The following is a 6,620-nucleotide window of genomic DNA, read 5'->3' as shown; positions in this document are numbered from 1 at the left end:
CTAGCGAGTGCTTTTAGAATAGGTCGTATGTGCAAAAGATAGTCTCTCTTTGGTCTTTCTCTTTCGATTATTACAAATTATTTAACAACTTATTTCTTGGCGTGCTGAAGTGTCAATGAAGCAAACAATTCAAAACCTGATCTATTGGCGAAAGAGAGCGTGAACAAAGAGAGTCTCCGTACTATTCTCAAAGCAATATAGATGTTGGTGAACGCTGATATAAATAGATGTTGTTGCTTCAATTCACCGAAATCTCAACAGCAGAATTGTTCGGTAATTATTTTACCGATTTTCTGCGATTTTTCCCTTTATACAACAAATTATTCAGCGAACAATTCTGCTGAGATCTATTTTAAGTGATGACTATGCTTGGTAAAAAAAATCGTTATCGTACTCTTAGTTGCCAAAATTTCGTTCCTTGATAAAGTTGCTGGCTATTTTGTTGGGCCTTTCCAAGAGTCTCGGAAGTCTCTTTTCAAGAGGCTTGGGAGCCTCTCCTTCCAAGAGGCTTGGAAGCCTCTCCTCTCAAGAGGCTTGGAAGCTTCTCCTCTCAAGAGGCTTAGAAGCCTCTCCTCTCAAGAGGAAGCCTCTCCTTTCAAGAGGCCTGAAAGCCTCTCCTTTCAAAAGGCTCGGAAGGTGTTGGAAGCTTCCTGTCAAGAGGCTCAGAGGCCTCCTTTCAAGATGCTCAAAATCTCCTTTCACATTCAAGAGGCTTGGAAGCCTCCTTTCAAGAGGCTTGGAAGCCTCCTTTCAAGAGGCTTGGAAGCCTCCTTTCAAGAGGCTCGGAAGCCTCCTTTCAAGAGGCTCGGAAGCCTCCTTTCAAGAGGCTCGGAAGCCTCCTTTCAAGAGGCTCGGAAGCCTCCTTTCAAGAGGCTCAGAAGCCTCCTTTCAAGAGGCTCAGAAGCCTCCTTTCAAGAGGCTCAGGAAGCCTCCTTTCAAGAGGCTCAGAAGCCTCCTTTCAAGAGGCTCAGAAGCCTCCTTTCAAGAGCTCAAGCCTCCTTTCAAGAGGCTCAAGCCTCCTTTCAAGAGGCTCAGAAGCCTCCTTTCAAGAGGCTCAGAAGCCTCCTTCTAAGAGGCTCAGAAGCCTCCTTTCAAGAGGCTCAGAAGCCTCCTTTCAAGAGGCTCAGAAGCCTCCTTCCAAGAGGCTCAGAAGCCTCCTTTCAAGAGGCTCAGAAGCCTCCTTTCAAGAGGCTCAGAAGCCTCCTTTCAAGAGCTCAGAAGCCTCCTTTCAAGAGGCTCGGAAGCCTCCTTTCAAGAGGCTCGGAAGCCTCCTTTCAAGAGGCTCGGAAGCCTCCTTTCAAGAGGCTCGGAAGCCTCCTTTCAAGAGGCTCGGAAGCCTCCTTTCAAGAGGCTTGGAAGCCTCTCCTTTCAAAAGGCTCGGAAGGTGTTGGAAGCTTCCTGTCAAGAGGCTCAGAGGCCTCCTTTCAAGATGCTCAAAATCTCCTTTCACATTCAAGAGGCTTGGAAGCCTCCTTTCAAGAGGCTTGGAAGCCTCCTTTCAAGAGGCTTGGAAGCCTCCTTTCAAGAGGCTTGGAAGCCTCCTTTCAAGAGGCTTGGAAGCCTCCTTTCAAGAGGCTTGGAAGCCTCCTTTCAAGAGGCTTGGAAGCCTCCTTTCAAGAGGCTTGGAAGCCTCCTTTCAAGAGGCTTGAAGCCTCCTTTCAAGAGGCTTGGAAGCCTCCTTTCAAGAGCTTGGAAGCCTCCTTTCAAGAGGTTTGGAAGCCTCCTTTCAAGAGGCTTGGAAGCCTCCTTTCAAGAGGCTTGAAGCCTCCTTTCAAGAGGCTTGGAAGCCTCCTTTCAAGAGCTTGGAAGCCTCCGTTCAAGAGGCTTGGAAGCCTCCTTTCAAGAGGCTTGAAGCCTTCTTTCAAGAGGCTTGGAAGCCTCCTTTCAAGAGGCTCAGAAGCCTCCTTTCAAGAGGCTCAGAAGCCTCCTTTCAAGAGGCTCAAGCCTCCTTTCAAGAGGCTCAGAAGCCTCCTTTCAAGAGCTCAGAGCCTCCTTTTAAGAGGCTCAGAAGCCTCCTTTCAAGAGGCTCAAGCCTCCTTTCAAGAGGCTCAGAAGCCTGCTTTCAAGAGGCTCAGAGCCTCCTTTCAAGAGGCTCAGAGCCTCCTTTCAAGAGGCTCAGAAGCCTCCTTTCAAGAGGCTCAGAAGCCTCCTTTCAAGAGGCTCAGAAGCCTCCTTTCAAGAGGCTCAGGAAGCCTCCTTTCAAAGAGCTCAGAAGCCTCCTTTCAAGAGGCTCAGAAGCCTTCCTTTCAAGAGGCTCAGAGCCTTCCTTTCAAGAGGCTCGGAAGCCTCCTTTCAAGAGGCTCGGAAGCCTCCTGAACTGCCTTGAGATCCTTCATCACTCCTCATATCAGATCACAGGATATATCGTAGGAATCTTTAAGCCAACCAAGCGTAAAACTTTGAGACAAACTCAGCTGACCCATTTTCTTGCGATCGGCTGATCCAAAACAAATTAAAATAAACGATCGTGCATACGAAATAATATACATACAAGATGATGCATTGGCGCATATGTATAGGACACTAAGGAAAGAATTTGTTTGGGTGAGGAGCGCGGAATAACAACTTAGCCAAAATGATAGAGACAAGAAGAGTCTTCATTGAATCTACATACACGTATACAGGTGTATTGATCTAAAGGGGTTTGTTGCCCAGTATGAAAAACAGAGAGAACATTATTTTGTTCTTACCAATATAAACTTGAAAGGAAATATCGATATTGGGGTCTGTGTGGTTCGGAAAGGAAGAGCCGACCCGAAGGGGTAATGATTCTTTAGGGAAAGGGGAATTTAATTCAAAGCCCAGTTGAAAGAAAGAGAAAAATATTGATTAAGTTCAGACCGCATCGTGCTTTCGTGCTGTGCGGTTCTTTCTCTCTTTGCGGAAGGAAGTTTTTAATACTACCCGAAGCTATTTTAATTTCAACGGTGCTTCTTAGCGCTATTTGTACCTGTACAGTCTGCCGATTCCTTATCGTCGTTTGGCTCCACGAGTTTTACCACGTCCGTTTGCTAGTATAGTCTACAGTCAAGTGACGCTGTATCTCGAGCGCCGCCAGCAGCGCATACGCTTTTCTACACCACGCTCGCGCGATGACTACGATACTCTCCACATACACGCTTACTGAAGTATACCCAGTTAATATTTTAATCTACCCATTAAATAAATATCAAAACTTAAACTCTACATCCCTCTCCTAGTCCAAAGAAAATGAAGAAAGAAAAAAAAATAGTCGCATATAAACATTTATTTTCATTTGAAGTTGCATTAAATAACATTAAAAGTTACTTAAACATTGAATCGTGATGGTTTTTTCGTCATTCTGATTGGACGTTTAGATGACGGCTCCTGTAGTGTGTTTTCTCCTGATCCACGCTTTCCTTCCGACTTCTTTGTTCCCGGCAAATTTGACGGTTTCGGACCCTGCTCTGGTTCGTTTTCAGATACCCGGTGCTCTGTGTACGTATGTGTTGCTTTCGGCCATTTTTTCAAGTGTGTTACACATCTGCGATATTGCACACCTTCTTCGCTTTCTACAATCACGTCATTACCAGTACGCTCAACTACCTTGAAGCGGTCCAGTTGAAAGTTTGGCTCCAACTTTCCGCTTTCATAGCTCTTCAGCATGACAAAATCACCTATTTCAATGCTCGATGGTTTCGCGTGTCTATGTTCGTCCGCATAAAGCTTCCCTTTAAGTTTCTTCATGGCATCGTTATCCCTTACTCCTTCATCTCGAAGTATTGTAGGTTCCGTCCGCAGTGAGGGAAATAGGTCTTTCACTGGTCGCCCCATAAGCAATTCCAATGGTGCCTTCTCTGTCATAGAATGCGGTGTGGTGTTGTACATATGTACATAATCCCGGATAGCTTTGCGCCAATCCACCCCAGTAGCCTTGGCAATGCGTAATGCTCTCAAAACGCCTTGATTCTGCCGCTCCACCATCCCATTCATTTGCGGCCAGTATGGAATGGTGTGGATGAGCCGAATATTCTTACTCAAACAGTATTGAGCAAACTCTTCACTAGCGAAGGGCGGACCATTGTCGCTACGGATCGCTTCTGGGTAGGTTTGTTCGATGAATACTTTCTCTAGTGCCTCAATAGTTTTCGCAGCAGTTGTTCCCTTCATCTCTATTACCTTAAGATACCGACTGAAATAGTCGACTATTACTAGGAATGTCGCATATTCTTTCGCTGAAAAAAAATCAATTCCTATTTGTTGCCAGGCTCGTTCTGGCATGCCCGTCCGTTGCATTGGTTCAGGTGGATTTGTCTGCTAACTGCTGCGCATCCATGACACTCTTCTATTTGTTGTCACATCCCTATCCATACAAGGCCACCAAACCCTTTCTCTGAGGCTTCGACGCATAGACACCACACCTGGATGGCCTCGGTGCGCGATTGCAAGTGCTTTCGCTCTTAATTTCAAGGGCAAAACAATTCTATCATCACGAACTACAATTCCGTCGATGATTCCAAGTTCTTTGCTGAAAGCTTGGTAACGAAACAACTCAGCAGCCCATTCGTCAGATTTCAACGCCTTCATGACCCCCATTAGTGTTTCGTCTTTTTCGGTCTCATGTCTGATCTCAGCCAATGTGATCGCTGTTATACCTTCACCCACGGCAAATAAGAAATGTTCAGCATTGTCGTCAAATTCCCTATCTTCTTTCGTGATAAGGCGCGATAGAATATCTGAAATATTTTCTGACCCGGGGAGATATTTAATTTCAAAATCGTACGCTTGCAGCCGAAGAGCCCAACTTTCAGCTCTTGAACAAGCACGGCGTCCTGTCTGATGTTTTCCGCCATAGATATATTCTAAAGTCTTATGATCCGTGAAGATCGTGAAATGCAACCCGAACAAATAGAAATAAAACTTTTCAACCGCCCATACTACAGCAAGGGCTTCACGCTGAGTTTGCGGATAGATTCGTTCAGAAGTTGATAAACCTTTTGACGCGAAACTGACAATTCGTGCTACATCCATCGTATCTCTTTGGACTAGCACTGCCCCGAGTCCGACAGGAGAAGCATCAACGTAGAGTTCGGTACGATCGGAGGGATCAAAAAATCCCAGCCTCCGAACATTTATGGTTAACTCCCTTCGTAGATCTTCGAAAGCTTTCTCTTGGTCTTGTAACCTCTCATTTCGGTTACATTTATTTTGTAAATATGTTGTACATAGTTTTTCCCGTTTAATCCGATATTTTTTATATTATTCATTTTATTTTATTTTCTATTATTATTACTCTTTTTTATTATTTCTATTATTATTAGTACTATTATTTTGGCTATTGCATGAAAATTATGGATCCGTGAACTGAAAAAAAGAATGAATTAAAAAAATAAATAAATAAATATCGAAACAATCCTTCCCCAACCACATTGAACACCCCTACATCCCTTTTTACCACACACCGTTACACCATAACGCCACTGTTGACTACGACTGTCAACCAAGAAAATCCTATACCAGGAAAGACGAACCCCTTTAAAAGCCGCTGTCATCGAGACGGACGGTCTCTATTAGGTGAACGCTTTTATCACCGACAGTCGATTCTTTTTTTAACGTTCCATTTCTTTCTGGCAGTGAGTACGCGAAGCCATTTTAAAGTAAAAGTGTAGCCCTAGTGTCCCGCGAGGTGTAGCTAGTCGAAGTCCGGCCTAAAGTTCGCCGCCGGAGACTGCTTCGAAGTGCCAAGTAAAGTGACTTGAAGAAAGCCGCCGGAGAAAGCGAGAACCGGCTTCCCGTGTGGAAAGTGTGGAGGCTTAGTGCACTAGTGGACTCAAGACTAAACCTCGACGCCAATAGCCTTCGCGTGCTGCTCTTGAAGACTTCCGAGCGTTTTCCGTTTTTCTCGGAACCGACGAAAAGAGGTGCTGGCCAATCGAAGATCCTGAATCAGCGGACCGCTGGAAAGGGCCACGTCTGGGATCCCAATTCGAAGCAACCAAGGTTTGAAGCAGCAGAACGAGATGGTCCGTCGAAGATGCGTCGTAGTACTCGGCTACCCGACCGCCGATCGGGTCACGTCACGACGAACAGGAATCCCACGATGGTGATGAGATTATAAAGGTGTGTAACCCAACCTGTATCCTTTCTCCTTTCTTTCCGAATGAAAATTAAAATGAACTATATAAACTAAATGTAAATTACGCACGTTTTTTTCAATTTTCATGCTGAGCCCTGCTTACTCTACCATCTCACGCGTGTTTGGTCCACTTTGGCCAGAATTTTAAGGGAAGTCCTTCCGCCTCCCAACAAAAACTCATTCTAATTCTTCCTGGAGCCTTATATAGTAAAACGACCCTGATTCGCAGGACAATAGGTGTCCTTAGCAAGTAATTAGTCTTACAGTCTTCTCCAAATGAGGTCACATCGCCTCGAATGAACTGACGCAGAGGTTCGGTTCTTGTTGACAGTCGCGGGATGAAATGACCAACGAAGTTAATCAGCCCTAGGAAACTGCGTACTTCCTCTACAGTTTCTGGCTTCCGGAAGTTATTAATCGCAAGAATCTTCTCATCTGACGGGCTGATACCTTTTGCACTCACCTTGAAACCTAATATATCGAGTTCTTCAACACGATAAACGCATTTGTTCTCATTCAGTTT

Source organism: Armigeres subalbatus, unplaced genomic scaffold, assembly GCF_024139115.2.
Source record: "Armigeres subalbatus isolate Guangzhou_Male unplaced genomic scaffold, GZ_Asu_2 Contig1234, whole genome shotgun sequence".
Lineage (NCBI taxonomy): Eukaryota > Metazoa > Arthropoda > Insecta > Diptera > Culicidae > Armigeres > Armigeres subalbatus.
This window is presented reverse-complemented; position numbering follows the sequence as displayed.